Below are 15,028 nucleotides of genomic sequence, written 5' to 3'. Positions count from 1 at the left end.
ACGCAGACTCGAGGAAGATGCTGGTGAAGGAGCTGGATAGTTGGGGTCTTCTCAGGAGCTGCCGTTGATCTGGCTGATGCAGTGGGTATCAGGTGGGGGCTGTGTGCAGGTGCGGGGGCTGCTTGTGCCTTCATCTCTGCAGTCTCTGTTATTTTTTTTATACCTTCTGGATAGAGATATGTATCCTGGCACTTTTGCCTTCCACCTACATCTCTTTCTCATCTCTTGTAAATACTTGCTGATTTTTGTTGCTGTTCTGGCAACTCTTTCCATTGTACTTGCAATGGGTGACTCCTGTGCTGCGCAGTCTGGCTCGTGATCATGGGTGTTTCTGCACGCCGTTCTTCTCCTGCATCTTTCTGCTGAGTTTTCATGTTATCTGCCCAGTTTGGGGCCTTCGTGGTTGCAGTGGTCTCTCTGGTGCAGGTGAAGGCATCGCAGCTGACTCCCAGCAATGCTCCAGTTGCCTTGCAAAGGGTGGCAAAATGCAGGAGAGGAGCAGCCATGCCTGGGCCCTGTTCGAAGCCGCTGTGTCCTCACTCTGGAAATGCTGAGAGTGCGTTAGAGTTCACGTGCAGGACTGCAGTAATCAAATAGTGTTGAGGGAATAGAGGGAGGAGAGCACGTGGTGGTCACTTTGGGTAGATTAGCAAGAGAGGGCGTTACGGTGCCAGCAGAAGACATCCTTCTGTGGTGGTTCCCAGCCAGGAAATACCTAAAAAAAAGCTGTCCCTGAGGGTGAGAGGAAAGCCCGATAGGTCTGTGCTGTAATTAATTGCCCAGATACCACGGGAGGAGCAGCTTGGAGGAGGGAGCTCATGCATGAGCCGGGTGTGGTGTAGAGAGGGAAATGGGAATTTCCTGACTCTTGTTTGCAAAGCTTCAAGTGCAGAAGGAATTTCAGCCATAATAGGTGGAAAGAAGGGCTAAAATTAATAGGTAGTTCCATCTTCTTTTGCACTGCGTGCTCCTGGCTAGTGTTAGTTGAGCATCACTTGAGGCAGCGCAGAGCCTGCTTGGGAACTGAAGACATTAAGCAGAAAGAAGGAGTGAATCTGATTAGCTCTGCTTTTCGTGCATTAAGCAGAAAGACCGACCGAGATGTGGTTGCAAACAGATAATAGCAGCGTGCTCGCGCGGCACCGCCGTGACCCAGCATATGGGGTGATGGATCTAACCACGCGATGGAGTCATTTCTTGTAAGAGAAGGCGCTTGTTTTTACCTTGCAGTTTCTCTTGGACTTTCTCACCGCCCTGCTCATTGCTGACTGCCATTTTGAGCTCAGCCCCCTGCAGCGTGTGTCCTGTGGAGCACCCCGGCCCCAGGTGCTGGCTGTGGCTCTCGTAGCCAGAGGACAGGAGGGAAGGGGAGCTGAGGCTGGAAAGCCCGAGCCGTTTCCCCTCATATTTCCAGGAATAATGGGAGTCACAGCTGCCGCTTTTGCCCTGCTGGGAGGTATGAGGGCTTCTGTCGTCTGTGAGCGCTCTGAAAGCGCAAGTGTTAGGGTTTGCTGGAAGAAGGTCCTACGACCTTAAAACCCAGGCGTCTCTCAGTGCTACTTATAAATAATAAATAAAAGCTGGCTTTGCTCTGCTGCAGGCCTTCGTGCCCGCTAAGGGCTGCTACACCAGCTGCTTTCTCAGTGCGCTAGCGGTGATCCTGGAGGTTTCTCTCCAGAAGGAGCCAGGCCACGGCACACCTGCGCCCTGCTTTGAGTCAGCGGGTGCCTCAGCAGCCCAGGAGGCTGGGGAGTGGGCGTTGCCTTGCCCCGCAGGCGGGTGTTTTTGCCTCGACATGAGCGTTTCCTTGGGCTCTGGGCTCTTCCCATTCTTCCACGTCATTTTGTTTCCTCACAAAGCCCTTTCGGTGCTATTGCCTCGCTGTCCTTGTGAAGGGGATTCCCTCTGGAGCTCCTCCGGGCGCACAGTGCCCTGCGGGCAGGTGAGCTGCTTCCAGCCCGAGGCCGCTCCTCCACGGGGGAAAACTGGTGGAGGCTGGAGTCAGGAGGCTCCGCTGCCACAGAGCACCCAAGGACCCCGAGTTTGCAGTGCCGATGTGGTGGCCTCTTCCCCAAAACAACCTCGCTTTCCCTTCTCCCCACCCGAGGCTGTTTTTTTGTTAAGGGAAAGCTGAAACTACCATTTCCAAAACTGGTGTGGGCTGGGGGAATGCAAAAGACGTGGGCAGAGCAGAGCTCGCCGTGAAATGTCTGAACAGAGCAGAGCGTGTAAGGCGCTCACGTGCGTCTATTTGTATTTTAAGGCCAGGAGGGGCGGGGCGGGCCAGCGGTCCTGCGACCTTCTCTCAAACTGCCTTTCCTGCCGCCGCCTCTCCCTGCCCGTGAGGGGACTTCCATTTCCTTCCCGGCGACCTCCCTGCGGCAGCTCCCAGCTCTGGCTCCGAGCTCTGAGCCCAGGCTGACGGTCCCAGCGGACGTGACCGGCCTCCTCCGTGCCCGGCCACACGGGAGGTGCCACCTTTGGCACCCTAGAAATCCAGCCGGAGGCATCCGCCTGAAGGCCAGGCCTCGTCGGTGGCACGGACTGGTAGAGCTGCCCGCGGCGAGGTCCCTCGCCGCCCTACCGGCGGGTGACCAGGTGGCACCTCAGCACACACCTTCTGGTGGTCTCGGGCTGTCCGGGGGGGTGACTGCCAGCAGCACGGGGTGCCGGGGGGAGGAGGAGGTGTTGACAGTCAGGAAAAACGCGTCAGGTACCGGAGAGGGTAATGAACATCTCCTCTCACCACTCGCCCCACGCATCAAAGCGCACTTAAAAAAAAAAGAGAAAGACAGAGAGAGAGCGCGTTCATCTTTGACCCCCATTAATGGCTCGCTCGGTCTGTGTACGAGTTTTACGAGTCTGCTGCTGCTCCCACAGAGTTTAATTATTTAGCGCGTGAGGCAGAGGCTCGCGCTCTCCCCGCTGAAGTCGCAGGGTTCAGGGCCCGCTGACAGGCCGGCAGGGTTGGTTACAAATGCAGTCAGGCTGGGCACGACGCCGCGTGCTCCGGGGGTCCTAATGGACGTGCGAGCTGCAGCTGCACAGCCCTTGTCGGGGCTGGCAGTCTGTCCTTCTCCGTGTGACTGTTCCGCCTCAAACGCAAGGTTTGCATCCTTATCTTCAAGGTGCAGGACCTGGGGCAGCCTAAATGATGGCCGGGAGCTGTGGGGTGGACGTGCTGGTGGCAGACCCTGCTCGTCACTCACTCTGGAGTCCCCCGGTCTGTGGCCGAGGCTGTAGGGGCTGCTGTAAGACTCTGGCAGCAATACCTGATTTATCAGTGTTCCCCATTCCCTGCGGGGGCCTGCCTTCTTTCTGCCAACAGCCCCACAGGTGGGAAGGTGCCCAACACCAGGCCATTGGGGTGGGATGTGGGCTGGTCCCATGGGGTCAGCTGGCCAGCAGGAAGGGTCGTGCTGCCCACTCTGGTCTTCTGGCCGCTGTTGGAACAGGTAAATTCCTCCCGGGGTTGTGCCGCCTCGTATGTCGGCTGGTCCTGAGGGCATGCGGTGCTCATCAGCACTGAAGTGAAGTTGGTGCAAGGCTGTTAGTGGAGGCTTGTTTCAGAGCACGAGTGGTTGGTGTTGGTGGGCCTAGGTTTGGCTGGTAGCAAAATGAATTCATGGGCAGGCTGGGAAGCCTCGTTTAATGCGGAAAGCTCATGCTGCCTTTCCTTTATCAAGCCCACTGCTGATGAAAATGCCAATTGCAGCAGCCACCTGGCAATAGGATTGCCTGGCGTGCCGTTGCTTCTGAGGGCTGAGCTCGTTGTGCGTGCTGGGGCTCGCTCTGTGCTGCCTGCTGCCGTTTCTTGCCCCGAGCTCAGGGACCACTCAAATCTGCTCTCCTGCCTCCTGCTGCCTGATCTCCCGTTTTCTGCCGCCACAGGGGCCAGCACATGCTCTTGTTTGCATGCCGATGCCTATGCCATCCCTATTCGCCATGTTTTGTCTCTTCCCACTCCTTTCCCTCTTCCTATTTTGCTTCCCTTGGTATGGGACTGATGTTTCAAGCCGTGTTGGGAGACCGGGTTGGGCTGAGGTGGCGGAAAGGGGGTGGAGGAGACAAAGGGGCTTACACTGGTAGATGGCAATTTCTGCCACCAACTAATTCTTTAATCTGTTGGTAATTACAGACCTAGCTAAATCAGCTGGATCTGCTAGACAAATGCCAGGTGCTCTGTGTCCTGTCTCCATACTCTACTCTGTTTTTCTTTTTTTTTTTTTCCCCTGAAAATTAATAGGATTCTGCCCGTTGATGATTAAAACATCGCCTGGAGTTTTGGAATGGATCAGATGCGTCAGTCAAATGCTACCACATTGCGCCCAAAGAGAGGAATGCCATCCAGCTGGGGGTAGGATCCGTTTTTTCTTTCCCCCCATCATTGTTTAGAGTTACTGAAAACCTTCTTGTTTTTTTTAATGCAAGAATTTTTACTAGAAAATGCTAGCTTTTAAAATGGATTACTTTATTGTTTGAAAAATTGCTGCTTTCTTTTCTTTTTTGGTATGGAGTAATGTCGTGCATCTAATTTTCAAAATGTTATCAGTAAGCTTGAGTCTTTGTGGGGTTTTGGCAAAGAAAAAATTTCAAATATTGTTGGAGGGAGTTTCTGTGTTTTAAATGAAAAGCAAATCTATTCTGATTACTAAGAGACAAAAATAATTTAACTTTTTTTTAAAAAAATGTCAAAGTTCAGTTTATTTGTCCCAATTCTAGAAATCACTTTAAAATGGACCAATACCCCTGCATAAGCCATTCCCCTTGCAACAGGGGAGAGGAAGAAAAAAGCCATCTGTAGGAAGCCGCATCTTTTTATATGCTGCTTTACGGGTTCTTGGCTGCTGCGGCGGCAGGTATAGCATGAAACCTGGAAGGAGATAAAAGGTCTGGGAGAACGTGAAGCCGGAGCTCTTACAGCATGGGGTCCTTCCAGCCCGAGCAGCAAACCGAAGTGGCTTTTTGGCTCCCTTCCATGTGGTAGCGTGCAGCGCCCATTATCCCTGACTGGCACGGCGCTCGGCTGTCTCAGCAGAGCGGCTGCAGAGACAAAACACTTCTCCAGCTCTCGGAAGCAGGGTGGGCTTCCCAGGTCAGGAAGGAGAAGCGTGTTAGGGTTTGTGTCCGGAAATAACGTCGCTCCCGTGGCACTCGCTTGAAATCCAGAGTTCCTGGTGTTTCGTGTTGCTTTCCCATTCTCGTTGAAATTGCTTTTGCCTCAGAAAGGAAGGGTCTTAAAACTGAGGGTTTCGATAGAGCTCGCTGCAGAACGATTCTTTCCTCCTCGGTATGTAAGCTTCCTGAATGAATGATTTTGAAGTAATGTAATATTTCCCTGCAGGGCCTGCCTCTCTTAAGTCTTTAGACTGTCACGGCAACAGTGAGACTACTAGTGCAATATTAATAATTTATGTGTGTCCCTCATTTTGGACTGTTGTCAGTCATTTCAGCCTCGGCAGGCTGGGGGAGATGAGAAAAGCGTGTCTCTGCTTTGCTGCAATTCTCTCTGCATATCTTCTCAGGGTAGGCGAAGGCTTTCAGTCTCCAGAGAGCGTCTATCTGGAACCTTTTAGCAGTGCTAAATTTACAGAAATAATACCAGAAAATAGCCTAGCGGTGTCTCGTTTCAGTGATCTCTGCGTACAGTTGTACTGCTTACATTGGACTCTGCAGCAAGGGTGGTTCAGATGCTGGTGAACTTTGCCTGCTTGCAGACGGTGAGGGAGAGGTGACGCCTTTATGGGTCCCTCCTGGGTGATGAATCCAGCCAGGGTTTTGCTGTGCATGTGTGTGCAATCAGTCCCAAATGTTTCTACGCTGCACGCACATAGCTTCCTTCAAAACTAGGCTTCGTGTCCTTGATTCTCCCCCTTGCTCTTTTTTAAAGGGAGGGAGATGGTCAGAGGGTTTGTGTTGTTTCCTGAGCGGGTCTCGCTTGAGGCGAGGAGCAGAGGACTCTGAGCACAATGAAAACAGGTCTTCAGAAAGGAGGCTGATGAGAGGATGTCACCAGAGGATTCAGTCGGTTTACATACGAACTGCTGGCACGTCCGTGCTTGTGCTGAATTCTGGAGTTCAGTGTTGCAGGCTTTTGCTTTGTGTTAGCTGTTGCCTGAACGCATTTCAGCTCGATGGTCTGCCGGGCACTTCTTGACATCCCGTTGGAAGTGCTGCGCTGCATTCTGGGGAGTTCTGAAGGTGTAGTGTGCATGAACTAGTCGATTGGTGTTTCAGCAAGTATTCCTGCAGGTACTGAGCAGTTTGGGTCAGAGCAGTTTCCTTGGAGAGGAATGTAGCAAGCAGGTGAGTAGTTTGCGAGGAGCGGGAGAGTTAGCTCTGATCTTCTGCTGGGGGTCCACGGTGGTTGATTCACTGCACGGAATCGGTGACTTGGTTTCTGCGCTGCTGGGCTGTGGATGGACTGACGGATGGATGGGACTTTCTAGCAGAGGAGAATGTTCTGCAAAGAATTTGAGCTGTATCTTAAACCTGAAACAGTTTGGCTGAGGAAACACGGATTTCTAGAATAATTGTTGGGGAAAAATGAATGTTTTTTTTTTAAACTGGATTGCATTGTTTAAAATTCCGTTTTTGAACGTCTTGGCTTGGAGAACAGTTTGGCTCAAAAATTGCTGTGTGTGTGCAGAAGGATCTGCGGAAAGATTAATGGATAAGAAGAAACTTGGTCTAATTGTTTTGTGTTGCGCTCATTAAAATATCCTTTCATTTGAGATTTGAATTTTTTGCCATAGTTTGTACCTTTGTAGTTCAAAAATACCCTCCTCCCAGATTCTCTGTATTAAGTCTTCCTGAGAGCTTGTATGTACAGTTTGAAGAAAACAAGATGTAACTAAGTTAAGATTTCTTGAACCTAAATTAGAATACTTAAATTGCAAATCCAGTTGGCTTGGCTGCTGGTGAATGGTGATAGCTCAGAAAGAAACTAAGATGTTGTCTTGGTCTTCAGATGGTTTCAGCAATGCGAATTTTTTTTTCTTTTTTCCAGTTGATAAGGGGGTAGAGCCTCACTCCTGGCTCTGCACTTGTGTACTTCATCTAATACACCTATGCATTTTGTAACAAAGGACTTTTTGCAAAACATCACTGATTTCTTCTGCAAAGCAGAGAAAATGGAGAAGCTGAATGGAAGAGTGTTTTTTTTTCTTTTTTTCTCTTTTTTTCCCTTTTTCTCCCTCCTCTTTACGAGAAGTTACTTTAAATAGGGAGCTGTTCAGCAGGTTGCAACCAGAATTCTATAATAAGATCTCTGTTCGCTCTCCCTACTTTTTTCACATGCAAAGTTGTGGCTGTAATTATATGACAGCTGCCCTCTTGGCTGACATGCAGCAGATTGAACTGGGGATCTCCAGAGCTGAAAGTGTGAGCTGCTACTCCATGAGCTAAGGCTCTATAGCTGGAGGCTGTAATGATCTATATCCTTCATGACTGAGTGTAGAAGGGAGCTGCAAAAAGCACTTGCTGAGTTATGGTGAGTACATGGTACTCCCTGGGTATACTGGAGCCTTTCTTTGAGTGGTTTGTGATAATTGTACAAACTGTTGTCAACTTACGGGTGCTTTAAAATGGCACTCCATTTTGAAGCCGTTCTGTCTCAAATAAAAAATCTTTGCTATATCATGCTAGTCAGGCGCAGGCGTTTGTTGCTCTGTGTGTACGCTGTGCTGAGTAGAAGGGATCCTGATGTTGCTGAGGTCCTTTAATGCTAATGCAATGTAAGTAATTGTTAACAACACTAAACACAGTATGAAAAATTCCACAGCACTGGTGATGTTCAAACAAATTTACCTGTATGCTTTGCCGTAACAAAAGGTTTTTCGTAGATGGTGCAGTGGGAGCTTTGTCAAAACAAAGGAAGGAGAAGCTGGAATTGTTGGCATCTCTCCTGTTTCCCAAGGACCAGGAAAACCTGAGCAGTGCCAGTGTGTGTCAGGCTGAGGGAAAATCAAGGGAAGCAGAACCAGATGGAGCTTCATGAGTAGTGTCAGCCCGTGGGTAGCTCCTGCAACCAGTGTTGTGGGAGAGGGGGAAGTGTGTTACAAGTTGAGACATTAATTTTGAACTTTGTGGTGTTCTTAACACCTCCTTCCCTGCCCCCCTCCCCCCCCCCAAAAAAAAGTCTTCTGCTAGGTTTAAATGTGGGCATAGTATGGGTTCCTATGAAACTGTACAGTTCAAAACCAAGCTGATATTTCCCCTATTTAAAAAAAATGTAAAAAATGAAATGTTAAGGGAAGACAATTAAACTTTATGTCAGTGCCAAGCCAGTCTTTCAGATCTAAAACACTAATGCCAGCACAATGTGTCAGAAACTTACTTGATACCAGATGTATTTCGAACAGGGATGTTCTCTGCTGTACGTTAAGATCACTTCCATGTGTGTTAGGTCATGTCCAGCTTCACAAGTGTGACCGTGCCAAATTATGGCTTAGTTCACCCCCTTCACCTGAGTTGCGTCCTCCACTGCCTTTCTTTGCATGACTTCGTGTGCAGATGGTCAGTGTAAAGATACTGACAGCATGGCCTAAGAAACTGCTGTTTCCTCACCTCCCACCTCACATTCCTGGCCTCTCCCATCGCTGCCATCCCGTCGGTTGTGCTGATGCAACTATTGGTAGGACGGTAGCATAAAACACCTCAGTGACCTGATGTAGGGTCAAAAGACCCATTCCTTCCAATACGTGAAGTGGCCCAGGCTAAAACGATGCGGTTTGTGGGGCAGCCTTGCAGGAGGCAGTGCTGGCAGAGCCTGGGGTGGGTGGGAGGATGCTTTAGGAGCAGCAGAGGGGATTTAAGTGGGTGTTGCTCCTGGGTGAGGCATCTGGTGGGGCTGCCCCCGCCAAGACTGTCCCGCCAGCCCCAGGGCGCTGCGCTCTGCTGCCTGTCCTGTCACTCTTCACAGAGGTGGCGGGATGAGGCTTGCCCCACTTCCCCCGGCAGCCAGTTCCACACTCTAATAGACTTCACTGTCAGGAAACATTTCTTGATTATGCATTACTCATGGGCGTGAAGCCCTGGGTCCCTGGGCTGACCTCAGCCTGCACCAGTACGAGCGCCGTTCCTGCAGGCGCTGCCTGCGGCCTGCCCGCCGCCGCCTCCTCCTCCTCCTCCCGCAGGCGTTGCCGCCTGTTTCGGCGGCAGGCCGCGGTCCTTGGCTGCATCCCCGCCGTCCCGAGCACCGCTTCCAGAGGCCGTCACAGAAGCGTGGAGCTGGGAGCCCACATCAAGGGCCTGGGTCACAATGCGAGGCATGCTAGCCTCTTGGAGCAGGATTTCAAGAATCCAGGCTGCTGGCAAGCCAGCAAGTACAAGCTGATGCAGCATTCATGTGCATGTCTACCTTGGATGGAGCCAAGTCCAAGGAATCTGTTACAACACAGCTATCCCCTGACCTAATTACATTGCTGTCAAACTCCAGAGCACGGCTGAGACTCCAGCATATCCCTGCCATTATTTTAAAGCAGGGCTCTGCATTTCTTTTACACCACGGTGTTTGCGCTGTCTGTGTTGAAGTGGGTCAGAGAGTAACCCAGCCAAGCTGTTCCACTGCGAGGCTGTAGAGGTGCCAACCGTGAGGCTCTGTGGTGAAGCTCGTCGGCTTTGGCATGAGGAGGAGAAGAGTCTGCCGTGCTCTCTGTTCGAGTGGTGGTTCTCTCCCGTGGCTGAGGGCAGCTACCATCAGGTTGTGGTGGCTGGCTGTGAGCGGATGGATGGGTTTCCTGGGGAGGGGAGTGTGCGTCTGCTATGTACTAATAGTCTGGTTGCACTAGATTTATTTTTTTTACACACTTTTTCTCCCCCGTCTTTAGCACATTTATGTTGTTTTGCATGTGTGAACTTCACTTGCTGTCTTCCAAAACCTCTTTCTTTGTTGCCACTTCCTAAACTCCTTTGGTTCCTCATATGCACTTTCCAAGACAGGATGAGTAGAACAGGTTTCGGTGCTGCAGAGGTGGATATATCTGATTTGTGTCACGTCGTTATCAAATCAGAGCTGATTTCTGGTCTGTTTCTAGTATGGTCGGACATTTTGCTTACTCTCCTGTGTGCCTCTGTGATATTGGTAGACCTCATTATGTGATGTGTCTGTCTTTGTACAGAATGGATGTAATTACTACAGAGCTAGAGGGTGCATGAACTGTGCAGATGATGACCTGTTAAACCATTCACAGCTGGAACGGTTATAAACTTCAGAGATCTGAAGTAGCTGCCTCACTGCTTCCCCTGGTGCCTTCCTCTGCCGCAGGCTGGTCTCTCTGCATCCCTATCCTCTCTCTGTGTCACCGAGTTCATGTCCTGGCTCCCTTCTGCTCCTCACCGCTCTGCCAGGAGTTATTTCTGTGGTGCCCTTGCACAGTCCCTGCTCCTCAGCTTGCCATCCTCCTCCTTGCTCCTCAGAACAAGCACCTTTCATCAGTGCATCATGCGGCTCTTCTGCACAGCTCTGCTTTTCCTTGTTCTACTGCTTCCTCAAGAGAGATCGTTTTTGCCTTCCCCATTCCCAAGGGGGAAATAAACTCGTGTCTCAGCTGGAGGTGCATAAAACACGGTCACGCTGCCACCAGACTTTATTTTTACATCCTGTTCGGCTCAGGTCACCTCTTTCCAGTTAGTCACTTGCGAAGTATCCCTCCTCCCTGCCCTCCGTTCCTGTGGGGTCTGTGTACCATGCCTTGCTCTCCCGGGGTGCGGTGACGTGCCTGGTGACTCTGAGGGTGCACTTCTATGCATGTTTCCCCCGGCAGCCCCTGCTACGGCTCCTGAGCCGCTCGTTCAGCGGTGCCCGTGCAGCCAGATGAATGTGCTGCCGCGCACTGGCCTGGAGCAGAGGGTTGGTCAGGATTAAAGCAGTTGGGGCGGCGAGGAAAGCTGCTTAGCCCGGAGAGATACTTGAGAAACAACAGTTTAAGGGTAAGGACGCTTTGCCTTGAAAGCCCTCTGACTAACACCCCTCTGGTTTAGAAATCCCTGGGTTTAATGCTGAATTGCTGCCTCCCATCCTTCAAGCCCTCGTCCCAAAACAGCACCCGGCTTGCTTGAGGCGCAGAGTTGCCACTGCTGGGCCCTGCTCTGGGGGCCTGGGACCTGCTGGAGCAGACGTGGATGTGTGTCAGGGTGTGTGAAGTTGTCCCTGTTGGGCAGCATCCCACGCTTGGGAAAAGCCTCTTCCCTAATCTTAATTGCCGCTCTTGTTTAGCCCTGAACCTTCTTAGCGCGAGGGGATGTTGCGGCGTCGCTGTTTGTGGGAAATGGAGCGTGGCCCTGGGTGACAGCACAAAACCCCGCGCGCCCCTGCCCGGCTGCCACGAGGGGCTCCCCGCCCCTCCTCTCCGGCTCCTCCGCTCTGCCCTCACGCACCCTTCCCTGCCTTACCCGTCCGTGCGCTCCCAGCTTCGTGCTGTCCTGGGTTTAATTTTTGTTTAAGATCTTCGTTCCTTTAATGACAGCGGGAGCCGAGGGCTGTTCTCTGTGGGGGCTGTGGTGCGCGGCTGTGCTCGAGGTAATGAGACTTGATGAAAACCTCTTGTTACTGTGGCAAGATTTCTTCCTTCTCCGCATTCAAGAAAAGGGGAGAGGGGGGAGAAAAGAAAAAGTGACAGCCCCTGCTGGGTATGTTAATATATTTTTAATGGCTTGCATGTGGCTAGCTGAAGACTTATTTGTCCAGCCCGCGAGGGAAGCGGAGCAGCGCGGTGTTCTCCTGCACCCTCGGCTGTGCTCAGCCTGGAGAAGCGATGGGAGGGGGGGCTGGAGGAAAATGTCACCGAAATCCTGATGGTGCGGATGAGATCTGCTAGAGAGGGAGCGGGGCTGGCCGGGGGACGGAAAGGATTGGATCCTGGGTGCCTTCTCCCCAAGCCCTCCCCACATCTTTCTCCCGTTCCGGAATATTCCGCCGCCTGCCATCGTCAGGAGAGCGACTGTCTCAGGCGGTGGTACCTCCAGCGGGGGAGAGATTTTTCTGCCATAACTGCCGCCTTTCTGAGGAGAAACAAAAGGGTTTACGCTGGGGGCGGAGGCTGGGGAGGGAGCGGACCAGCGGGCACTCCCCCCAGGGCATGGGTTGGGCCGCGGGCACCTTGCCCGCCAGGCCTCAGGGCTGCTGCTTCACGTCGACCTTCTCGGTCGGGGCAGAGCCGTGCTCGAGGAGCAGCAGAGCTGCTAGCAGGGGATCAGCACGGCGTGACCTGCCCGGGAGCGGGGCGAGCAGCACGGAGCCCGGGGCTCGCCTGTGGTGGTGTGGTGGGGCTGCCAGGAGGGGCAGCCCCCAGCTGCAGGGCGGCTGTGTCACAGGTCAGGGAGACCGGCCGAGCCCTCCCAGCCAGGGGCTGTCAGAGGAGCTGTGCTCTCGAGTCGCTGCCCAGCTCCGGGTTGGGTGTGCGAGGCTTTCCAGTAGCCTCTGCCTGGTTTCTCCTCTCCTTCAAGTGCCTGTGGTGCTGGAAAACGTCCCGCTGTCTCTTAATTGCCCCTTCCTGGTGGCCACATCTCCGGGTGTTCCCGAGGCAGGACCCCAGCAGCTGTATTTCTGTCTTTATTTTTGGGGGGAATTAGAAATTTGACTGTCTATTTAATTTTGGTGCCAGGGGATGGTGCTAGACTGGCAGCTCTAGGGACATCCTTTGTAGCCTGCCCCTGCCAACGTACCAGATTGCTGACTCCGAGCCAAAGTGTCCCCTCTGATTGTAAGTAGCACAAAAACAGTTTGTGGGAGATTTCTCTGAGGATACCGACAGTTCCCGTGCATTACAGAAGACTGGAAGCACATATGGTGAGTCACCAAGATCTGACGGAGAGGACAGCAACTTGTTAGCCTGCGCTGACTGGAGCGCTTTGCTGGTCTGACCATACCCTTACTTAGATTTAAATTAACTTTCAGCTGATTTAGGGAAAACCTAGTAGTCGTATCAGGGACACGTTTGCATTCTGTGTGAATCTGTCCACGCAGGGCTTTAATGCCATTTTACCCACCAGCTTAAAGTACTTCAGCGTGGCTTTCCTGCGGGTCCCCGTGCAGGCAAGCCCTAGTTTTCTGCGAGCGTCCACTGCTTTCTTAACCCAGTTTTCCAGCTGGGCTGAAGTTGCTGACGGCATCGTGACTTATCCAAGAGCATGAGTGAATGTGAATTGGCACAAAATCAAAACCAGAGACCCACCAGGCTCCCAGTCCTGTAAATTCTGGATTGCTGAAGCCCTACTTTCCTTGAGTAGCCAACAATAACAGGCAACTAATATGGTCACATAGTATTATTTTTTCTCAGGCCTCTTGGACTGATAATATGATTATAAAACAGTTGGGAGGTTTTTGTTTGTCTCCTTAAGCGTGCTTTCTAGTGCAGTGTCCAGATTAGTTTTAAAGATGACCCAAAAAGAGTTCGTTTCACGTGGGGCTTGTACCAATTTATTTCCCCCCCAACCCTGCCATGATGGCTTTAAAAAATGGTATTGTCATCAAGCCTGATATATCCAAGTCTACAATAAAGAGTAATGTGTGCTCTGTGTTTTAATTTTATTTTTTTGGCTTAGTTAGAGAACTGCTGCTGAGGTATAACGGATGTTTCTGTGAGCTCTAATACTTTAATTGTAGGTAAGAGAGTTTTCCGTCTACTGGCTGTCTTCAGATTAAAACAACTGAATAAATAAAAGTCTTTATATAGATACTAGTAAAAGTACGTGAAGACCAACCAGAATTTGACAGGGGATGAATAAAATCCCATTTTCTTTCAACATCACGGCTTTCAGTTTCTCGCCATTAAGGACATCATTTCTTGGTCCTCTGATTGTGATAGTTTTTCAGCCTAGAAAAACCTCGCATCTCTAGATGGGAAAGACAGGGGAGGTAAAGGAAATGGCCATATTTTTGTTGTTGTTTTTGTAGTTCTTTATGTAGTGTTTTTAAAAACAAAATCCCCAAAACAACCAAACGAAAACCAAACCACAAAGTCACAGGTACTCTTTACTTACTTTTAATTTTTAAGATTATTTTAAGGTCATCTCTGGCAATCTCGCGACACTGTAACATCCCCTCTGCTAAGGTACGTTGTCATCTCTCTGCCTTTTTGTAGGCTTTTCAGGCACTGGCCTGTGCAATGTAGTTTTCTTGCTCTCTAGTTTACTAGGGCAGAGCTGGAGACGCTGATCTGGTTTCACAAGAGGAGGTGATGGGGAGGGTCTCAGAGTATCTCGCTGGTGTTGCACGCAGGTGAAGATGGTCGCGCTGTTTCTGGGAGGAGAAAGGAGACTCGTGACTGCTGTGCTCAATTCCCTTACATGGGGAGAGGAGTGGACACAGCTGGGGTAAGGCATCTGACATGGCTGACTGAGGTCCATCAGGGGTGTCCCAATGGAGCAGAAGGGAGCTTTCTTTGTTAACTTAATAATTCTTCATCCCAGGCTTGCCCCTGCACGTCTTTCCTTGCTCCTGCTCGCTCTGCCCCTCTCTGGGACCCTGCAGCCCGTGAGTTGTGTCCCCCGGCTCATGGGGGCAGTTGTGGCTGCTGCTGAGCCAGCTGAGCACCGGTCGTCTCCCCACTCACGGAGCTGCTGCTGGAGTGACATTGTCAAAATCAAGATCAGATTTTAAGCAGGCCCTTCCTCACGTTCCTGAATAATGTGCCGGGCTATTAAACTAAATGAAATTTAAGAAATCACCTTGGTCTCCCGTTTGTAGCCAGAGGGGCTGGCCTCGAGCATCAGGTATGAATTACCTATGTGCCCTGCAACCACAACTTTGAATCCCGGCAGGCCTGACTTAGCCCCGTGTGCTGTGGTCGATAAATTGACTTGCATGCAGCTTATTATGTGGGGCTCTTTCAGATGTGACCTTATTAAAACCTCGAGTCCTCTCTGGACATTAGCAATCCCATAGCTGTTTCCCTAAGTATAGGGGAGGGCGTTGCTGCAGTGTCCTTGACAAAATCTCTTTCTTCCCCAAAATCTCTGCCGAGAGGGGCACGTGCTGGTCATTCGCTGAGCCTCAGCCGTGGCTGCAGCACGCTGCTGAGCGAAC

At 51.3% G+C, this 15,028-nt stretch overlaps 1 protein-coding gene across 1 annotated transcript in view; it reads left to right on the top strand.

The window, feature by feature from the left end:
- TCF20 (transcription factor 20) overlaps positions 1-15,028 on the top strand; it is a 119,829-nt gene that overhangs the window by 7,057 nt on the left and 97,744 nt on the right. Inside the window, 1 exon segment of the mRNA XM_066990189.1 lies at positions 4,247-4,357. The gene's annotated coding sequence lies outside the window, so the exon portion shown is untranslated.

The sequence above is a fragment of the Anser cygnoides genome, chromosome 1, assembly GCF_040182565.1.
Source record: "Anser cygnoides isolate HZ-2024a breed goose chromosome 1, Taihu_goose_T2T_genome, whole genome shotgun sequence".
Lineage (NCBI taxonomy): Eukaryota > Metazoa > Chordata > Aves > Anseriformes > Anatidae > Anser > Anser cygnoides.
Note: the sequence above shows the minus strand (reverse complement) of the source record. Positions and strands in the feature narration are given on the sequence as shown.